The 21,488-nt window shown below is 52.8% G+C and overlaps 1 protein-coding gene across 2 annotated transcripts in view; it reads left to right on the top strand.

Annotated features, from left to right (window-relative positions):
* Positions 1-1,926: 1,926 nt before the first annotated feature.
* The window catches only part of ST3GAL2 (ST3 beta-galactoside alpha-2,3-sialyltransferase 2), a 42,683-nt gene continuing 23,121 nt past the window's right edge, over positions 1,927-21,488 (top strand). For both annotated transcript variants that reach the window (XM_036345949.1, XM_036345952.1), the window contains exon 1: positions 1,927-2,108. The gene's annotated coding sequence lies outside the window, so the exon portion shown is untranslated. The remainder of the gene's footprint in view (positions 2,109-21,488) is intronic.

The raw sequence follows: 21,488 nt of genomic DNA, 5'->3' as shown, positions 1-21,488 counted from the left end.
CTCTGGTGCCGTGTCACATATAGAAATTTTTTGATATTTGCAACCATAATAAAACAAAGACTTATATTTTTGACATTTATTTTCTATATTTAAATGCATATTTAACAAAGAGAAATCAACCCAAAAAAATGAGTTTGCGTGTCACCTGACACGCGTGTCATAGGTTCGCCATCACTGCTGTATTCCTTCCCGACGATTACATTTCAAGAGCATGGCTCTCAGGTCCTTGGGAAAGACGCTCCTGAGTTGTAGGAGATATATCTCAAAGGGACAGAGGCAGGAGTCACAATTATAAACCCTTTTCAGTAAGTCCTCTAAGCAAGGGGTGGTCACGAGCCTACCATGGGGTGTTGGCTAGAATAAACAGCCAATTCTTTGGGCAGCCTTGCGCTTTCTGAACTTTAAAGGGAGCGAGGGTCGTCCTGGGGATGTGGCCTTGAGCTGTCAGAAACTACGCTACTGTGTCAGTCTTTTCATGTAGGGGAGGGGGGTGGGTGAAGTCATTTGTGTTGCGAGTGTCATTTTTAGACCAAGGTTGGGGCCTACGGACGAACAGGTAGGTAGGTCTCAGAGGAGCTAAAGTTTGGTCCAGCAGAGAACCTTTCTCACCTGACAGCTTTAGAGTCTGGGCGGTGGCCACCACGTTTCCCCCGCGGAGGTCTCAGCCCCCGGAACATCAGGACAGAGGTGGTCCGGAGTTTCTACCCGCGTAGGTGTAAGAGACTCTCAGATACCTGACAAGCCAGGAACCCACCTCCTCACCTCTCACTCCCCGCCACGGACCCATATTAGGTCAGAGCTCACCCAGAGGCAGCAGATGCTACTGAGCTGGGAGAACTCTACCCAACCAACACCAACAGAAGCCGTTCTCAAAGTGGTTCCCCAGCCCAGCTGCCTGGGAGCCTGTTAGAAATCTCCCAGGCCCACTCTAGAGCTGATGAAACAGAGCCTGGGGTGGGCGGGCCAGCAACCTTTGTCTGAACAAGCTCTCTTGGAGAATCTGACACAGGCCCAAGTTTGAGAACCTCTGATGTGCAGGCCTTCCCTGTGCTAGAGGGGATGAAACGAAACGTGGAGGGTGAAACTGAGGCCGACCGGAGCTTCCTAAAGGATTTGAGCTAGGTTTGTAGGAGTGGGGAAAGGAGAAGACGTAGAAAAATACTTAAAATGTGTGCACGTTACCCTACACAGTAAGGAACCGAGGGCGTCTAACAGAAAAAGAGATGAGAATGGCATGAGAAGGTGCCCCAGCTGGTGAGTGCTCCAGCAAACCCACAGACACTGGGGCCCCCAGGAGGGGACCCCCCACGCCCACGCAGCTCCCGGGGCGCTCTGGGCTCGGGCCTGGCCGCAGCAGCCCAGCTGCAGCTCCGGATGGCAGAGCCGGGCAGGAAGCCAGGCTAGCCCCAGGTCAGGGCTCCTCGCGAGCACGGATGGAAACGGTACCCGGGGTGCGGCGGTACGTGGGGCGGAGGCTTCTCCTGCAGCTGGGCTCGGCTGCAGCCGGCCCAGCCGCGTCTAGGAGGCAGCCTGGGCTGGTTGGCACCTTCCTGGGAGTCCAAGGTATGCAACCCGGGCCCCGGGGCACCTCATACCCCACATCCGACACTGGGAGCCCGGTCTCCTGGGAACGGGGATTTCCCATCCCCCACCCCCTAATGAGCGGCAGACCCCCGGAGCCCCGGTCGAACTACAAAGCCCACAATCCCTAGGGCGCAGGCGCGCTGTTTTGGGGGAGTCGTAGTCCTGAATGCGGGGCACCCCTATGGACTCAGCAGCAGCTGGACTCCACCTCCCAGCATGCCCGCGCGCGCGCGGCAGGAGGAGGGAGGGGCGAGCCCAGAGGATGTGAATGGGGAGGGGGCAGCCGCCCCGTTCCCCCCCCTTCCCTTCCAGCCGGGCCGGGTGGGGGGAGGGGCTGGGCTGAGGCGGCGGCAGCTCGCTCGGGTGGGGCAGGGCCGGCCAGGGCGGGACCGGCCCGCTGCGGGGGAACCAGGGAGCGGCGGAGCTAACGGGTCCGGACGTCGGCGGCGGCGGCGGCTTTCTGCACGGGTGGAGGCGGTGGCAGGAGCGGCGAGCGTGGCCCGCGGCGCCCGGCGCTGAGTGAGGTGTGCGGGAGGCATGAGGGCGGGCGGGATGCGGTGCGCCCCGGGCCCCTGGCTGCTCCGAGCCCTCCGTGCGTGGGCAGCGGGCTCGGCCCAGCGGCCCCAGACCGGCCGGGTCCACCCCGGCAACTTCCCCCAGGTCAGGGGGCTGGGCTCCCCCGTGCGGGCGCGGGTCCGTTCGCCTTGGCCTCGATCCCCAGCCCCGCCTTCTGCTCTGGCACATGCAGCCGCTCCCAGTCCCCCGGGCGCGACTGTTCCGCTCCCCGGTGGCGCCCCCAGCCCCAGCCCTGGAGGCGCGGCGAGCCCCGGTCCCGCTGGATAGTCCACTACTTCGTGCCTAACCCCCACCCCGCGCGCTCTGGGCGTCCGCGCCATGGAGACCCCTGCCCCGCTTTGCTGGGTCAGCTTTTCAGCTGAGAACTGGAGAAGTTTCCTCCTTCAGGAGTGGGAGGAAGGGCACAGGGTCCTCTCCAGGGTGGGAGCAGGGGGGAGCCGTGCTGAAGGGTCATTGATCCCCGCAGATGCTCAGAGGAAAGGCCATCTTCCCGGGGTAAGGACTGTTCCCTTCCATTCCAGCTGTTGGCACTCAGTATACCTGATGTGTTGCCATCTCTGAAGGCAGTGCATACTACCACCATTTGCAATAAAGGGAAATGGAGACAAATGTATAACTTTTCTTTATGTTGCTATCAGTGCTACATTTTTATTTGTTTAATAGCAGTATTAAAACAAAACACATAGTTTTGGTACGGGATGTTGAAATAGTTCTGGTGTGGACTGTAACTGCTCTCAAAAGGGCCACATTGCAGGGCTCAGGAGAAGGCAGGGGACCCTGTGGTGTCAGAGCAAGACCCAGGGACCCCAGGGAGCGGTCCTCCCCCTGCTGTACCCTCTCTGTCTAAGGAGTCCTTCGGCTGTAAAGTCCGAGCACCGCGGGCAGGCAACTACCCCCCAGCCTGAGCGGATCTGCAGCCACTAAGGAAGAAAATCAGCCACAAATGCAAATAGCTAATTGGTCCAGAGGGAGCTGCTCTGGTGAGGAAAAATCAACAAGTTATTTATTTGTGTGGCTACAGGGAATTTGGAGGGGGAGCGAAGAGGGGAAGCCGAGGGGTGATTACAGGAAGAGGCACAGGTGAGGGAATTGGGGGTGGAGTGGGGATCGCCCCTGCGGCTCCTGCCGCACCTCCAGTTTTCCTCTCCTCATCCACCCCCACTCCCTCCCTCCTTCCTCTGCAGGGTTCCTGGAGGCTTGAAAGGGACTTGAGTAGAAATTTGGTTCTCCCCTCCCTGTGAGTCAAGTTCCCCACCATTCTCATTGCCACTCAAGTTTAGTTACAGAACAAATGCCAGTCATTTCGCACTGATGGTGAACTGGAACCAGAGGCAGGAGGATATGAAAGTCTCGGCCGCCAAAGGGAATGAGGCTGAGGAGACCAGGCGGGAGAGGGGAGAGCCTCTGAGCCCCTCCTGGTTCCCTGTTTCTGTTGGGCTCTGTGGGGAGGTGTGTGCATCTGGGGATGCCAGGCCAGGAGGGAGTTTCCAGGGGATCGGCCTTCTCTCTGTTCCATCCTGTCCCTGAGTGGTTGGTATTTCTCTGGACCAGTGCCTTTTCAGCGACTGGCTGGTTCCTGAGGATTCCAGCATAGCTCAGGAGGCGATCCCCCGGACCACAGGGAGGGGAGACAGGAAAGCCTAAAGGGGGTGAGGAGAAGAATGAGGACCCCCTTCAGGCCTTTTTGGTGTTGGGGATCTAACATGGGCACTTCCATAGGTAGGAAGGTGCTGTGAAATGGGGAGCAGGGTAAACAGTTAATATGAAGGAGGTTTCGCCTAAGACCAGAGTGGCAGCTGGTTGATGAAGGACTTCCCTCAGTGCCTGAAAGGCGGTTCATGCTTGACCCTAGGCAAACTTACAGGACGAATGTGAGCTCCGATCTCTCAAGTGGCATTTCCTGTACTTAACACAGAAGACACCTCTTCTCCCTTCAAACCCGGCTGATGTATTTTATTTTTTTAAATTTTATTTTACTGTTTAAAGTATTACAAATAGTAGTACATATGTCTCCTTTTTCTTCCCCCATTGACCTTCCCCCGGCCTCCCCTACCCGCCGGCACATGCCCTCACCCCATCTCCCCAGTGTCTTGCGTCCGTTGGTTATGCTTATGTGCGTGCACACAAGTCCTTCGGCTGCCGGCTGATGTAATTTAGAGGGTGTCTTCTTTCACTCAGGTTGCCCATCCTAGCAATTCCTGCCCATCCTGGACCAGATCTGTGGGCCTGCCCTGCTATTCATCCTGTGCAAAACGGAGAGAAGCCAGCAGGTCCTCTGTTGGCAGGCAGTGAGGCCCAGGTGAGGCCAGCGTTGGCCGAGGGCCCGAGAGCCTCAGGGTAGGGCTGTTTGGCCCTTCAAAAGGGAAGCAGCTTGTTTGCTCAGGTGTCCCCTCAATGGTCCAGGGCCCAGTCTGGTTAGATGCATACAGCTACCCACAAGGGGTGGGTGCTGTGTGACCCAGGCGAGTCACTGCCCTTCTCTGGGCCTCAGAGTCCTCATCTGTGAAAACAGAATTTGAAGACCTGCTCAGGGATTCCCTCTCAAACCATCTGGTAGACTTGGCAGAGGGACACCATAATCTGAGAGGGAAGGTGGTGCAGGGGGCACAGGATTCCACAGTGAGGCGCCGACATCCGGGGAACTCAGTTTGACCTTTCTCCTAACCTGCTCGGAAGCACTGACAGCAGCCAGCCTGCTCTGCTGTCCCTCTGGAGCACGTGGGCTCCTGCAGCCGAGGGAATGGTCCCCGGGCCTCCCATTGTCCTCGTCCCTCAGCCCTTGCTCTGACTCTGTGTGGGTTCAGGCAGAAAAACCCATCTGGTTTCTTATCGCATTCCTCCCTTCCTACACTGGCTACCCATTAGGCCGTGGGGTGACTGTTTATAGGGTACCCATTTTTTTATGCTCCCAATGCCCTCACCCCCTTATGCCCTGGGTTCTGCTCTAGCCAGGTTTTCCCCAAAGCCAAAGCTGATCACGGAGGACCCCGGTCATCAGCACAGACACAGGGCAAGTGGGCTGAGTTGAGAACAGAGCCTGGAAGGGGGCAGGGTAGGGTTTCACGGAGGAGGAGGGTGGTGACGGAAAAGGAAGGTGGAGAAGGAAGGTGGCGATGGAGAAGGAAGGTGTGACGTAAAGGCAGCACATACCAGGATGCAAATGCCTGAACTGAAAGGCAGGGGATGACTGGGGACCTTGAGGAGGCTCATTTGGGCAGAGTATATGATTTCTTGGATCACTGCCCAAGAAGGGGAGGCAAGATAGGGTGGTTGGGTCCAGAGATGGGCTCGAAGACTCGCCCTGGCAGGGAGGAAAGGCCCAGGCTTTCGGCCCTGAGCTGGGCTGGGCACACAGGATTGTGCTGGCAGAAAGTGTGGCAGGGGTTGTTAATGACTGTTTATTCTCCACAGGCTGCCCTGGGTCAGTCTGATAAGAGGGAAGAGATAGGCTCCTTGAGTGTTATCCTCCTGACATCTGCCTTCTCTGGCGGCCCCGGACACTGATGGTCTTTTGTGGTGCTGCTCTTGCTCTATCCCCTCTCCTTCCTGAAGTGCACGAGCCCTGGCGTCAGCCCAGCTGGGTTTCCCCTGACTGCCGGCCAGCGCCCTTCCCATCTGTGGTCAGATGAGGTCTGCCCTGGGGGAGGGTCAGTTCTGGTGAGACTGAGCCAATTATGAGCCGGACCTCAGGGTGGGAAGCCACTTAGGGTGGGGCCAGGACTCCCACGCCTGTCTGGTCCATTTTGGTCCCAGGGTCACCCTGCTGCTCAGCCAGCCAGAAGGCTTTGAAGGAGCCCCACCTTTGCCCCAGAGTATTGGGAGATCCGCTGTTTTGCTGGAAGGAGTGGGGGTGGGGATCTGATGGGATTTGTGTGGTCACTTTGGCCTCTCTCTCGAGAGTGAATTGGAGGGGTCTCTTTAGTAGATCCGGGGCTACTGTCGGTGAAGGGTGACAGTTCCTTGGATAATATGATGGTGGTAGACGTGGAGAGAAGTAGAAAGAGAAGTGATGTAGGTGGTGAAAATCAGGTGGAGCCCTAGTTGGTTTGGCTCAGTGGATAGAGCGTTGGCCTGCGGACGGAAGAATTCTGGGTTCGATTCCAGCCAAGGGCACATGCCTGGGTTTCGGGCTCGATCCCCAGTAGGGGGCATGCAGGAGGCAGTCGATCAATAATTCTCTCTCATCATTGATGTTTCTATCTCTCTCTCTCTCTCTCTCTCCCTCTCCCTTCCTCTCTGAAATCAGTAAAAATATATTTTAAAAAATCAGCCCTAACTGGTTTGGCTCAGTGGATAGAGCATCAGCCTGCGGACTCAAGGGTCCCAGGTTCGATTCCAGTCAAGGGCATGTACCTTGGTTGCGGGCACATCCCCAGTGGGAGGTGTGCAGGAGGCAGCTGATTGATGTCTCTCTCTCTCATCGATGTTTCTAACTCTCTATCCCTCTCCCTTCCTCTCTGTAAAAAATCAATAAGATATATTTAAAAAAAAAAATCAGGTGGACTTTGTAATAGGTTGCCTGAGGGAGGCCGGAGGAAGGAGGGGATGTAGATGATTCCCATGTTTCAGGTTTGCATGAATGATGTCCCTATCCCAGAAACCGGGAATATAGAAAGAGGACTGGGTTTAGGTGGGCTTAGAGCATGCATGAGTTTGGTTTGGAGCAGGTTGAGTTGGAGATATTTTGGGGTGTCTCTAAGGTATGTCATCTGGGGGCAGCATTCAGAAATGAGTGGGATAGATGAGTCTGGAGGTCAGGGGAGTGTCGGGCATCATTTGAAAAGCCAGGCGCTACTCTTACCAGGTTGAGAAATATGTTTGGAAAGGGTTCCCCAAAAAGCCACTGCCAGATGGAATGGCACCCAGGATCATGACTTTCCATTGCGTTCCATGTCCCGGGTCATTGTCCCTTCCCTGGCCACTTCAGCTGGTTCCGGCCCTGCCCAGGCAGCAGAAGACATGGCACCCTCCCCTGTGGAGTCATGCCTGTGGTTGGAGGGCTCTGTTGGTGGGCAGTGCGGACCCCAGGCCACCCAGGAAGGATGTGCATTCAGAGCTTCCCTCACCACCTGGGCAGAGTCCCTGGCTGGAGAAGGTCTTGGGTCCTGGCCAGAACTCAGCCACGGCCGGGAACCCCAGAACCACTTCTGTTCCTGTGGGCTCGTGGGCCTCCCAGCTGGGTTAACCTATCAAGGACGGGGGTTTTTAGGGAGTAGTTCAGGGCAGCCCTTCTGCCTCAGATAGCAAGCAGGACTGTCTTAAGTGGCTTCTAAAAATTCTTTTAAATGAAATGGGAAATGGTTATGATGTATCCAACATTGTATCAGTTGGACTTCTCACTCGGTGTGCCCTTTGATAAAAGGGAACCTGTTGACTCATACCCGAGAATATTGCTGGCCACATGCAGGGAGGATGAGGGGCTCAAACAACATCCATCTCACCCTGCCCTTCTCTGTGGCGTGTCCCTCCTTTCCCCCGTGGTGGAAGGTGCCTGCCAGCAGTGCCAGCCTCCGTCCTCTCAGCATCCCTTGTCAGGGTTCCCACAGGAGTCATGGGTTCACTTGGAATTGGGGCCCATGCCTAACTTCGGGCGCTCGGATTGGCCAGGCCTGGGGTTTCATGGTTCAGAGATGGTTCCCCAAAGGGAAATGGGGTGACATCCAACCTAAAGGCGTTATTTGCGAGGTGTGCACCAGGGCCCTTGGAGACCTTTCAGTAATGCCTGGCCTGACTTACATTTCAGAAACACCACTAATCAGGATTTGTTGCCATGTATTAATTTACCTTGTTGAAAACTAAATGCTAGAATGGGTATTGGAACTTAGACTCATTGAGTCATTCCACTTACAGATCAGGAAGTGGCGGTTGAGAAATTTGCCTGATATTCTCAAACCAGCAGATAGAAGAACTGAGAGCAGAACCCAGGTCATCTGACGTGCAGGCTGGGGGCTCCCTCCAGAATGAAGTGGCATCTTTTAGGGAGGGGCCCTTGAGGCACCCCCACTGTCATCCCCTGGATTTCAGGACAGAGTTGACATAGGCAGGTTATGGCAAATGGTCACTTCCTTTGTGGTGGCCCAGGGCCCCCTGCATGGTGGTGGTTGGTGTTATGCAGGGGTCGGTCTGAGATGAGGGAGACCCTCCCGTCGCTTAACCTGTCCCAGTAAGCAGAGGAGGCATAGGCCCCGCTCTGGCTGGCCTCCGCCCGGTGCTGCCTCCGCCCCCTGTCCGTCTCCCTTGTCATCTTGGCTTCTTGAATGCTTCCCTCCTCTGTGTTGTTTCCAGCTGGGGTCTGGATAAGAACGTAGCTCCAGGGCTGCTGTGCTGTCTGGATTATGTTGGAGTGTTTCCCGTTGGGGAGAGTTATGCCCCTCCCTTTGTCTTCTCCCTTGGAAGAGAATGCCCAGGACAGTGGTACCAGTTTCAGGGACAGATAAACAGCATGATTTTGGCCTCAGTTTCCATCACCTCTAATTTGTAAGCGTCCAGATATTTGACCGAACTTGGCAGAGCCAGGAATGAATGGGGTTTTGTAGAAAGAGCTCTGGGCTTCGAGCCTCCAACTAGCAAGAGGAGACCTCAATCTGACACATGCTTCCTGAGTCACACTGGGTGGGTCACTCCCCTGGGCCTCTGGGCCAGAAAGGGAAGGCTGACCCTGTGAGGGGCTTCGGGCGAGCTGAGGAGCTGAGTTACAGAGAAACAAGATGCTGGAGGTCCTGGGAGCTTGTAGGCAGTTCTCACCAGCTCCTCAGTGCCCAGGGAGTGAGGTAGGGCTCTGCCAAGTTTGGGACTGAATTCCTTTTTCATTCTCACCGTCTCCTCAGGCATCTTTCTTCCTGCCCTTCAGATATTTGCTGACAGCTGGCTCTTCTCTCCTGAACTGTCTGCCAGCCCGGACTGACCAGTGTGCTCTGTCTGCCCCTCCTGCTTGGTTCCCAGAGGTCCCCTGCTCTGCCTGTTTCTGTCTGGGGCTGTGTTCTAAGTGATTACCCAGCCTGGGCCAGAGCCCCCTGTTCCCTGAGGCTTAGCTAGTGTCTGCTCTGGTGCCTGCCCCCTGCCCCCTCTGTGAGGCTGCAACTCAGTGGCCCTGGGACACATAGTGTGGTACAGCTTACAGCCATGGCTTCTTTCATCTTGGCAGGGACTGTGAGATAAGTAGGGCAGGCATTTTCATGCTCATTGTACAGATGGAGTGCCTGAGGCCCAGAGAGGTATGATTTGCCCAAAGGTACGTTGCGACACTGTCGAACAGCAGGGCCAGTCCTGGAATTGAGGTCCTCTGAGCTTAGTCCAGGGTTCACTGTAAAATGTTAACTCATAGGCACATATTGGGGTGGGGATGCCCCAGTTTCACCAGGAAGGCCATGGGCTTGAAAGCAGGCCCTGGCCCCACCTCTTCACAATCCCAGGTCTCCCCTGCACAGCCCCAGTCTCCAACAAGCACCATCGCCTTGGCCATCCCCGTGTGACCCCAAGATACATAATAAAACCGAACAACAGAGACCACTCCCTGGGGACCATCATAATGGTCCCTGGTCTGTGTATTTCTCCCCTCCCTGTTCCCCCAAAGTTGACGACCATAATGCATGTCATGTCGCTATCATCTTAGCAGGGAGCATGTAATTTAGGCCAGCTCCGGGAGGATGAGTCACTCCTTGAGGAGAGGACTGGGAAGAGTCTTTCTCCCCCTTCCTCCCCCACCCCCTGCCCCCCACACATACCCCACACTCTCTCGCTCCCCTCTCCCTGGGGGTGAGGGTCACAGGCAGTGCAAGGGGAAGGCTCTCTGTGCTACTCGTAGCAGCTGTTACTGCCACTCTCCAGAGGTGGTGAAGTGGATTACCCAGCAGCCTTGGGGATATTTGTTCCTCCCAGGGGCCCTGCCGGAATCAGTCCTGGCACAGGATCAGCTCCTCAATGAAGAGGAAGATTGCTCAGCCAGAACAAGGGAGAAATGAAAGCAGGTGTGTGTTGGGCATGACCCCGCCTGGCAGCTGCGCTCTCCAGTTCACCAGCCACCTGCTTTCTGCCTCCTGGAGACGGATGTTAGTGACACAAGGAAAAGTGGGGGCACAGGGCAGGCGTTGGAACCAGAAGTTACTCAGCACCAGGAAAGGTGACATCCGGAGGACACAGCAGCCGAGCCACGGCCTGATTCTGAGCCCCTCTATCTTTTTACTTCGTGTCTCTCTACCTCCACTCCTGGGGGGAGAGAGGCCACCTGGCTTCCTTGACGAAATGTCCTGGTCCAAGCAGGGATGCAGACACCTTCGGGTGCCATTAGCATAGCGACCACAGGCTGACCTTTCCAAAAGACAAGACTGAATATAAAAGGAGAAGAAAAGAAAGAGAGCGGATGAAGGATAAAGAAGAGTCTGGCTCACGAATTACAGGCTACTCGTTTGTTCCCAGGGCTCTCTGCCCACTGGAGATACTTACTACCTTTAGGGCCAGCATCCCTCTGCATGTAGAGTCTCTCACCTGTCTCCTGTCTCAGGCACCCCCTACGACACATACACCATGAATCCTCTCTAGACAGCTGGCCCACCTTCTGGTCAACCGTCTGTCCCTCCCTCCTCTTTACTCAGGGTTCATTGGTTGTAGAGGGCATGGACCCTTACCTAGGCAGCATAGGGGATTGGCACCCACATGACGGTACCTTTTAGGCGTGCCATCTTATTCTAAGTCATCCTTGTACTAGGACCCATCTCTTTACTTTTTAAAATCTTTATTGTTGAAAGTATTACATATGTCCCCTTCTCTTCCCCATCGACCCCTTTTAACCCGCCCCTGCCCCCACCCCAAGCCTTCACCACCCTGTTGTCTGTTAGGACCCATCTCTTTTTTTTTTTTTAATTTTTTAAAAATATATTTTATTGATTTCTTACAGAGAGGAAGGGAGAGAGATAGTCAGAAACATCGACGAGAGAGAAACATCGATCAGCTGCCTCCTGCACACCCCCTACTGGGGATGTGCCCGCAACCAAGGTACACGCCCTTGACCGGAATCGAACCTGGGACCCTTGAGTCCGCAGGCGGACGCTCTATCCACTGAGCCAAACTGGTCAGGGCAGGACTCATCTCTTGACACAGTGCTCAGGCCCCAGCTTAGCCCACAAGATGCCATAGAAGGACTGGTGGTCCTACAACATCTGATCTTGGCAGGAACTGTACCCGTCTCCCCACCTGGCTCCTTCCTCTCACCGGCTACAACAATAGAAACTAATAAGTTGGCCTGGTTGGTGGAAGCTTGGGGATGCGTTGGGGGAAAGATCGCGCGGTGTGTTTTTAAAAAAAACAGAAAGAACACTTTGTACCTAGTGTTGATGAAGGATGTAGATAAGAACCTGACCACAAAACGGAGTTTCCAACCTGCAGTCCGCCTCTGCGTCCTCTCTAGCGTGTGAGTGTCCAGGAGCCAGACAGGCCCCCACACTCCAAATCGCTCCCTGCCAGCGCCCACAATGCTCCCATGTCATACCAAATGTTCAGGTGAAACCACACACAAAATCAGAAGAGCCACCGCCTCACAAGGAAGTGTGGGGGTGGGGGGTGGGGTGGGAATAGAAAAAGGGAGGTTGTCATCAGTTACAGCCCATGGTCCCTACCCTGCTAAGAAGGTTGGGGCCCCACAGAGAACTTTGCCCTGTGCAGTGGAGGCCTCCAGCCTGCAGCCCAGGCTGTCACTCTCAGGGTACTGCCTGGTCCCAGAGGCTCTGGCAGACATTCCACCTGAGTGGCCTGGCTGGGCCATGAAGACTGAAAAGTTTCAGCCAGAGGTCTTACCAGCGCAGTGGAAGAGGTGTGGGGCATCACTGGGCTGATCAGCCAGCCTTGTTCTCACCTACACCTGCCAGTGAGGCACTGGCACTGGCCCTTGCCAAGCCGGGAGAGAGGAGGGTCCCAGAACCAGGGCTGCTGCCCTCTGAGGGAGGGCACTTCTGGACCCTCAGGTCCCAGCAGCTCTGTCAGCATTCTCAGGGCTGGAGTGTGTCCTGTGTGTCGGAGCTTTGGGCCCAGCCCAGCCTAGTATATGCCACCTGGGAAGCGCTGGGGGGTCTGCTGCTGCTTTGCCTTAGAATTCTGTTGGGTTGTGCATCTGCAGTGACTGCACAGACCCCAGTCTGGCAGCGTTCCTGAAGCCATCAGTCACCCTGCTTCCTGGGCCCCTTTCTCGCAGTCCTGGGGGTTGGGTTATGACCTCTCCCCTGGCATTCTCTCCCTATCCGACCTTCCCAAGAGGGTGTGAGAATAGATACTAGTTTCTTTGGGGGTTTTTTGGTTGTTTTTTAAAAAATATATTTTACTGATTTTTTACAGAGAGGAAGGGAGAGGGATAGAGAGCTAGAAACATCGATGAAAGAGAAACATCGATCAGCCGCCTCCTGCACGCCCCCCACTGGGGATTCACCCGCAACCAAGGCACATGCCCTTGACCGGAATCGAACCCGGGACCCTTCAGTCCGCAGGCCGACGCTCCATCCACTGAGCCAAACCGGCCAGGGCAGTTTCTTTGTTTTTTAAAGCAGGAACCACTTCTTTTTGTTTTATTTTATTTTATTTTTATTTTTTTAAATATATTTTTATTGATTTCAGAGAGGAAGGGAGAGGGAGAGAGAGAGAGAAACATCAATGATGAGAGAGAATCATTGATTGGCTGCCTCCTGCACATCCCCAACTGGGGATCAAGCCCACACCCAAGCATGTGCCCTTGACCGGAATCGAACCTGAGACCCTTCGGTCCACAGTCTGATGCTCTATCTGCTGAGCCAAACCAGCTAGGGCAGATACTAGAGTTTTAAGTTGAGTCCTTCCCCTCTGGGCCTGGGCTAAGGTCTGGCTAGAATTTGAGTCACAGAGACTGTGGCCTGTAATCTAGAAGCATAGCTTCTCCCTTCCCTAGGTGTGCATTGGTGGGAGTGTATGTGTCCCAGCTCAGCCTTCTCCATCAGCCTCTGCTGGGATCTAGCAGGCCGTAGCCTTCTTCGGGGTGGCCAGACTTCCAGTGCTCACAGGTGGAGGGAGGGGGAGCCCAGTCCAGAGCCTCCTGCCGTGGTCCAGACCTGGGAAGGACGAGAGAGGAAAAACACCAGTCCTGTTCCTCTCCCCCAGGCGAGGGCAGGAGCGATCAGATTAGGAATTCTCCAAGGGTTGGGAGGCAGAGGGCTGGTTGGGAGTTAGGAGGGGAAAGTCCTGCCCTTCTCTGCCATCTTGCATGTGTCACAGCTCCTTGAGGAGAGCATTTGCCCTTTGCCTCCAGCCCCTGGAGCTCTCTTCTCAGTGCCTTTGCCCTGCGTGTTCCAGGGAGCTGTCTGGGGTGGTGGGCCATGTTCTCACCGGCTGCTTCCCTGCCATGTGGGTGCTCACGGTGGGGAGAAGGCTGAAGGTTACCTGGAGAAACCACTTACTCCTCTTTCAGTCCCTTTCCAAAGAGAGTGAAGGAATGCAATGATTCTTCTAAACCTGCTCTTAGACCACCCTGGGCCTCCCACCCCAGGGGAAGGGGTGTGTGTGTGTGTGTTTGGGGGAACCATGCTTGAGAAGGATTGGATTAACCTGTGGACTGACTCTTCTCTGAGAAGAGCAAGGAGAGTTCCTTTGATAAGAGTGAGTTTGTCGGGGACCATGGTCCTTTTCCCCAAGGGGGGCTGTAAGTTGAGGATTAATCCCGAAGCCCTCGGCTCTGCCCTTCGCTAGTGCTCTGTCTGGCTGTGTCCCCCATGAAGGCCTCCAGGATAGGCCATGGAATCACGTCACCGGCTCCCAACTCTTTAGAAGGCAAGGCCCACAGTTGGGACCTGAGATGCCCGTCTTTGAGGCTAATCGCCCCCTGATATCCTAGGCAGGGCAGTCCTCCTAGGGGAGCCCTGGGTGGTGGGCAGGCTGGGGGCGCTGGGAGAGCTCTCAAAGCAGAGGAGCCCCAGCCCCGTTGCTCTGCTTCTTGACAGAGCAGGAGCTTCAAGGCCCCAGAAAGGAGGGTTGTGCTAAGGGCAGGGACGCAGCTGTCCCGGGAGGGAGAGGGCTGGGTTCTTCCCGTTCCGTCTGCCCCTGCTGGGTGGCAGTGCATATTTGTTGAATGAACCCATCCCCTGCTCTTCTCTTGAGATTCCAGTCATAGCCCAGACACCCAGGTAAGCGCAGAGGAGAAGGAGGGCAGAGCAGCTTCTCTGCGGCTCTTCATTGGACACCTATAGCATGAGATGTCAACGGTAAAGGCGATGAATAGCCCAGCTGCCTGGTGCTCTGAACTTACCGTTAAAGGATCAGAGCTGACTATGAGCATCTTTGCTTCCTGACCCTGGGAGGCAGAGGTGGGCAATAAGGTCTGAACCCCCAGCTCTCCGGACTCCCCCCTGGCTTGCCCTGGGCCACCATTTATTCATCCCACTCCCTACTTCCTTTAAAAGTCCCCAAAGAAATGTAGATTTGTTTCGCCATGGCCAGTTTTGTTCAGTGGTTAGAGCATCAGCCTGAGGACTGAAGGGTCTCGGGTTCGATTGCGGTCAAGGGCGTGTGTCTTGGTCGGGGCACATATGAGAGGCAATCAATTGATGTGTTTCTCTCACATTGATTTTTCTCTCTCTCTCTCTCTCTCTCTCTCTCTCTCTCCCCTTCCCTTCCACTCTCTCTAAAATCAATGGAAAAGCCCTAACCAGTTTGGCTCAGTGGATAGAGCGTCGGTCTGTGGACCGAAGGGTCCCAGGTTCTATTCCGGTCAAGGGCATGTACTTTGGTTGCAGGCACATCCTCCGTGGGGATTGTGCAGAAGGCAGCTGATCAGTGTTTCTCTATCGCTCTCCCTTCCCCTCTGTAAAAAAAAATCAATAAAATATATATATATTTTTAAAAATCAATGGAAAAAATTCCCTCAGTGAGGATTAACAACAAATTTAGATTTGTTTCCCAGTCTCCTACCTTCAGGGCCTTCCACCTGTCTCCTGCGTCTCAATGTCTGAGGCCCTCAACCCTGTGGAGAAACCCCTTATTAACTTTGTCTTTTCTAGAATCTTGCTGCCAAACTGTGGCTGGAGAGCCACCATGGGAATGACCTTGGCGAGCTGGTTTGGAACCAGCTCCGGGCAGGCCTCTGTTCTGTGTATTCTGGGGAAGCAACAGCTGTGGGAGAGGTGACAGGCTCTGTGGCCCTCAAGCTCTGCCACAGGACGGACACGGCACTCCTCCGTGCAGCCTGGGGGTAAGGGTCAGCCGGGGCGGGGCTGGTGCTGAGGCCTCAGGTCTGTGCTGTCCACCACCTCCCTGGGAGCTGCTGCTTGCCACTGGGGCCCGGAGGAGGCAGAGCCTGTGGTTTAGCCAGGAAGGAGGCTCTGGAGCCAGACCCTGGTGGTGCTGGCCTGGGGGAGGCTGGAGGGGGGCTGTGGGTGCTGAGGAACCCGTGATGCCTATCCAAGATCATGGGACTCCAGCCAGAAGGGTTGCCCAAGCTGGGGCTCGGGGCTAACAAAACTGTGGTCCTTAACCTGGAGCATAGGCACTGAGCTGGGAGCTTTATGCCTCTGAGATGGGTGATATTCCCATTGTACAGATAAGGACACAGATCAGAGCTGTTAAATGGCTAATAGCTGGCAAGTGGCAGTGCCAAAATGGGAATCCAGGTTTTTCTAGTTGCTTTCTTCTTTTGGGTGGCTTGACTGGAAAGGGGCTTTGAGCGGGGTGAACAGGTGTGAGATCTGACAAGTCCTAACGAGGGAGGGCGCAGCCAGTAGCTTGCAGTGCTTAGGGGAGTATCCAGAGAGAGGTCCATGTCAGCGGCCCTGGTGGCTCTGCTGACAGAAAATTAAGAGGGGGCACTTCAGCCATTCCCACGGTCCAGACATCTGCCATCACTTTTGCACACACACCTTTCCCATTGCCTCGGCTTAGTTCAGCGGTTCTCAACCTGTGGGTCGCCACCCCTTTGGCGGTCGAACGACCCTTTCACAGGGGTCGCCTAAGACCATCCTGCATATCAGATATTTACATTACGATTCATAACAGTAGCAACATTACAGTTATGAAGTAGCAACGAAAATAATTTTATCGTTGGGTCACAACATGAGGCACTGTATTTAAAGGGCCAGAAGGTTGAGAACCACTGGCTTAGTTAAATCAATTTACACCTGAGGCCTCGTGTTTCTTGGCAGTCCATGAGAAGTTAGAGAAAGCTTTCACTTCCAGAATGTCAGAGCTGGAAGAGTGGGGGCAAAATGTAATGATCACTTTCATCTGCATCCTTACGTAACGATTTATAGAAGTGGCTTCAAAGCATTTTTTTTCATTACCATATTTCTTCTGATAAGGAATGGTGAATTCTTTATTTTTTATTTTGTTTATTTATTTTTTAAAATATATTTTTATTGATTTCAGAGAGGAAGGGAGGAGAGAGAGAGATAGAACATCAATGTTGAGAGAGAATCATTGATTGGCTGCCTCCTGCACACCCCCTACTGGGGATTGAGCCTACAACCCAGGCATGTGCCCTTGACTGGAATGGAACCTGGGACCCTTCAGTCTGCAGGCTGATGCTCTATCCACTGAGCCAAACCAGCTAGGGCTCTTTTTAAAAAATATATTTTTTAATTGATTTCAGAGAGGAAGGGAGAGGGAAAGAGAGATAGAAACATCAATGATGAGAGAGAATCATTGGCTGCCTCCTACACACCCCACACTGGGGATCGAGCCCGAAACCCGGGCATGTGCCCTGACTGGAAATGGAATCGTGACCTCCTGGTTCATAGGTCAACACTCAACCACTGAGCCATGCTGGCCGGGCAGAAATGGTGCATTAAAAATAACATGATCTCTGTACTCAGTGAAGGAGTGACATGTATTTTTAGGTTCTGTGTAGGATCATCATATATATGGGCCAGATTGTGCCCATGGTCCAAACTAGTTCATAACCCCTAGAGGGTAGGGTATTGTGAGAGATGAGGCTTAGGAGGGTGTCCTGATTTGGGGATCTCTGGATGTATGTGTTAAGGAGCCTGAGCTTGGTCCCATGAATAAGGACACCCCATCTCGTATGCTTTTGAATACAGAAGATGATGCGTTTAAGTCTGAGGCACCCTATGGGCATACTAAAGAGGCAGTTGAGAATGTAGGTCTAGAACCCAGAGTAGAAGGGCAGCTCTGAGGTTTGGAAGGGGATGGTGTAGAGTAGAGACGCAAAAATCAAAGGGCTGAAGGCAGAACCTTCAGGAGCCTCAGCTGCTCAAAGAGACAAGGAAGGACTGAGTCCAGAAAGTAGATGGCAGAGACGTGGAAGTCCAAGTGGAGGTCAGCAGGAGCAAACAGATCCTCAGAGAGGAAGAGGGTGGAGGCAGGATTGCCTTTTTCTAATAGTTAAAGAATCTTGGCCTGGGAAGAAAATGGCTTGTGGCCTGCTGACAGCCTGGACGAGAATTTGGCTCCCCATTCCACTGCTCTTCTGATACAATGGAAACTAAAGGCTGGGCAGGGCAGGTTGGGGACTTGAAGAGAATCAGATGGGCCTTTCACCAAGGGTGTCCATATGGCCAGGATGCATTTTCCCTGGCCAGGTACAAGTCTGTGAAAGTGGTCAAGTGGGTGGCGTGGAAGAGGGGCTGAAGGCTGGGATGGCCTTCCCCACGGAAGGTCTGGTCAGACCGCATCTGAAAAATCCTGTTTGCCTCTCTGCCCACCCCTGCCCCCGCCCACTCAGCACTGGAATGAAGAGAGGGGTGGGCGTGGGAGAGCAGTTTTAATTGGGACTTTTGATCAGCTTACCCCAGGCTATCTAAGTCTGCTTCCTTCAGCGTGCTGGCTGGAGTTCTGTGAATCTCATTAAAGATGGTTTGATATGCCTCCCCAGGAGATAGTATTGGCCGGGATCCCTCATTCCGCAGTACAGATAGAGTAATCCAACTCATCCAGTCAAGATGGCACTGTAAATTTATACTCTAAACACAGAGCAGTCATACATAAAAAGATAAGATTCTAAAAACATAGTCATGCACTCCCCCACCTCCCCACACACAAAATGATAAACTTCTCTGAGGAGAAATGGGACAGCAACACCAAGGAGAGAGCAGGGAGAAGCTGCAAGCAGGCAGAAGCAGCCGGAAATCTGGGGTAGCAGAGCTGTAAGTGCTGCATATGGAGCGTGGAATCTGAGCTAGTTCCCTGCCTGAACCCAGGGCCTGGGAAAATTGGCTGAAAAAAGTTGCTTCCAACCCTTCCCTGGGGTTATGGCTTCTTATAAAGATGTTTACCTTGGGAGACAGAACTTCACAGCCTGGACCCAACTGAGCTGCTGCTACAAGATTTGACTCTAGATTGGGAGACCCAAAGACCTGGGGAAGCAAAGGTATGAACCTCTAGATGGGGAGAGGAAAATAAAATATAAGAGAAAAGATAAGCTTATACACTGAAGTTCCAAAGAAAAATTTACCCAAGAAGAAATGAAAATAAGAGTAATCAGAAAAGTCTTTAATATAAGTTAGGTCTTGGACCCTCAAAGAGATAGGGAATCCATTAGAGAAAGGGAAATTATGAAAGAAAAAGGAAACAAGAATACATGAACATAAAAATTTTAAATAAAAATCTCTAGCAGTGAAAAATAGTGTCATCTGAATTTGAAAGAATAGCTAGAACAGAAAATACATGAATTGGAAGCAAATACTGAGGAATTGGTTTAGAATGCAGCATAGGCACAGAGGATAGATTGACAGGCTTCAACATGTGTCTACTAGGCATTCCAGATGTGTGGCAAGAACATGGAAAATATGCCTGGCCAGTGTCGTTCAGGGGCTAGCGTATGCCTATGAACCAGGTGGTCTTGGTTCGATTCTTGGTCAGGGCACATGCCTGGGTTGTGGGCTCGATCTCCAGGGGGGAGTCTGCAGAAGGCAGCCAGTCTATTGATGTTTCTATCTCTCCCTCTTCCTGCCTCTCTGAAATCAATTAAAAAAATTTTTTTTTAAAGACCATGGAAAATAAATAATATTTGAAGAGATAATGGCTGAGAATTCCAGAATTGAACAAACAAGATGAATGCCACACAGAATAGATACCTAGACATAACAGTGAAACTGCAGATAAGAATAAAGAGAAAATATTAAAAACTACGAGAGGCCGAAACCGGTTTGGCTCAGTGGATAGAGCGTCGGCCTGCGGACTGAAGGGTCCCAGGTTCGATTCCGGTCAAGGGCATGTACCTGGGTTACGGGCACATCCCCAGTGGGGAGTGTGCAGGAGGCAGCTGATCGATGTTTCTCTCTCATCGATGTTTCTAACTCTCTATCTCTCTCCCTTCCTCTCTGTAAAAAATCAATAAAATATATTTAAAAAAAAAACTACGAGAGGAAAAAAAGAATTCAACCAGCTCACAATTAGGCTTGACACTAGATGCCCAAAGATGACAGAGGAGTATCATAGGGAAGCTAGAATTCTATACCCAGTTATCATTCAAGAATGAGGTAAATACATTTCTGGACATATAAAGACAGCTTTATCACCCACAAACCCTTGCTAAAAGAACTAAAGGTATACGTCAGTAAGAAGAAAAGCAAATTGGAGAAGGAACAGGTTGCTTGCACCAACACAGCATAGAAACTGGTATTACATTGGAAAATTTAATTAACTATAGATAGTATATCAGGATGCTTTCTGCTACATGTAATAGAATAACCCACAGTGATTTAAATGCTAAAAAATATTTAATCAGCTTATGATGAGAAGTGTGGTGGTAGGAAGCTCCAGGGCTGGGGCAGTGGTCCATTATTGACATGAAGGACCCCGAATCATTCCATCGTTCTGCTCTGCTGTCCTCAGAGTGTAAGATGTCCCTCTCTCCTCATGGCTGTGGGATGGCTGCTGCAGCTCCAGGCATCATATCATCACCCGACTGCACTCCAAGCAGGGAGATGCTAGAAGAAAGGAAACTGTCACCCTAGCCAGTTTGGCTGAGTGGATAGAGAATCGGCCTGTGGACTGAAAGGTCCTGGGTTTGATTCTGGTCAGGGGCACGTATCTTGGTTGCAGGCTGCTCCCCAGCCCAGGCCCTGGTTGGGGCGCATGCAGGAGGCAACCAATCAATGTGTTTCTCTCACATTGATGTTTCTCTCTGTCTTTCCCTCTCTCTCCCACTCTCCCTAAAAATCAATGGGAAAATATCCTCAGGTGAGGATTAAAACAAAAAAATCCTATATAATAAAAGCCTAATATGCTAAGTGTCCAGTTGTCTATTCAACCAATCAAAGCGTAATATGTTCATGATATGCTAAGGCCACTCAACCGCTCGCTATGACGTGCACTGACCACCAGGGGACAGATGCTCAAACTAGTAGGTTAGCTTGCTGCTGGGGTCTGGCCAATTGAGACTGAGCCAGATGGGCCAGACATGCCCTGGAGCCCTCTTGCGGTCCCTCCCCAACTGGCCAACCTCCCGCATCCCTCCCCAGCTCAACTGTGCACTGGTGGGGTCCCTCAGCCTGGCCTGCACCCTCTCACAATTCGGGACCCCTAAGGCAATGTTAGAGAGCTGGTTTTGGCCCAATCCTGCAGGCCAGGGGATTCGTGCACTGGGCCTCTAGTAAAATAAAATAAAAATTTTTATTTATTTTATTTTTTTTAAAAGAAGGAAGCTATCTAGTGTGCCTCCTTTTCTGGAAGAAGAATCTTTCTAAGAAGGCCCCAGCAGACATCTCTGTATGTCTCATGCCTGAGCTGGTCCATCCTCAGAGCAATTCCTGGTAAAAGGGAAGAGGCTTACTGTGGTTGGCTTCGATGAGGCTTGCCTCATCTCCTAGGACGGGTTTCTTCACTGTCTGAACAAAGTCAGGATTCTGTTGGCAGGAAAGATGGGGGAGTGGCTGCTGGTAGGCAACCAACAGCGTCTGCCACAAATGACAAAACACAAACAAAAGTCTAGCGTCTGATTTGTTTTTTAATTTATAAAAAATGAAAACTAGCCCTAGCTGGTTTGGCTCAGTGGATAGAGCGTCGGCCTGTGGACTGAAGGGTCCTGGGTTCGATTCCGGTCAGGGGCACATGGCCCGGTTTCCAGCTTGATCTCCAGTAGGAGGTGTGCAGGAGGCAGCCAATCAATGATTCTCTCTCATCATTGATGTTTCTATCTCTCTCTCCCTCTCCCTTCCTCTCTGAAATCAATAAAAATATATATATACTTTAAAAATGAAAACTAAGCCGAAACCGGTTTGGCTCAGTGGATAAGCGTCGGCCTGCGGACTGAAAGGTCCCAGGGCATGTACCTTGGTTACGGGCACATCCCCAGTGGGGAGTGTGCAGGAGGCAGCTGGTCGATGTTTCTCTCTCATCGATGTTTCTAACTCTCTATCCCTCTCCCT

Source organism: Myotis myotis, unplaced genomic scaffold (genome assembly GCF_014108235.1).
Source record: "Myotis myotis isolate mMyoMyo1 unplaced genomic scaffold, mMyoMyo1.p scaffold_m19_p_19, whole genome shotgun sequence".
Lineage (NCBI taxonomy): Eukaryota > Metazoa > Chordata > Mammalia > Chiroptera > Vespertilionidae > Myotis > Myotis myotis.
The sequence above is the reverse complement of the archived record's forward strand: the minus strand, read 5'-3'. Positions and strand labels throughout refer to the sequence as shown.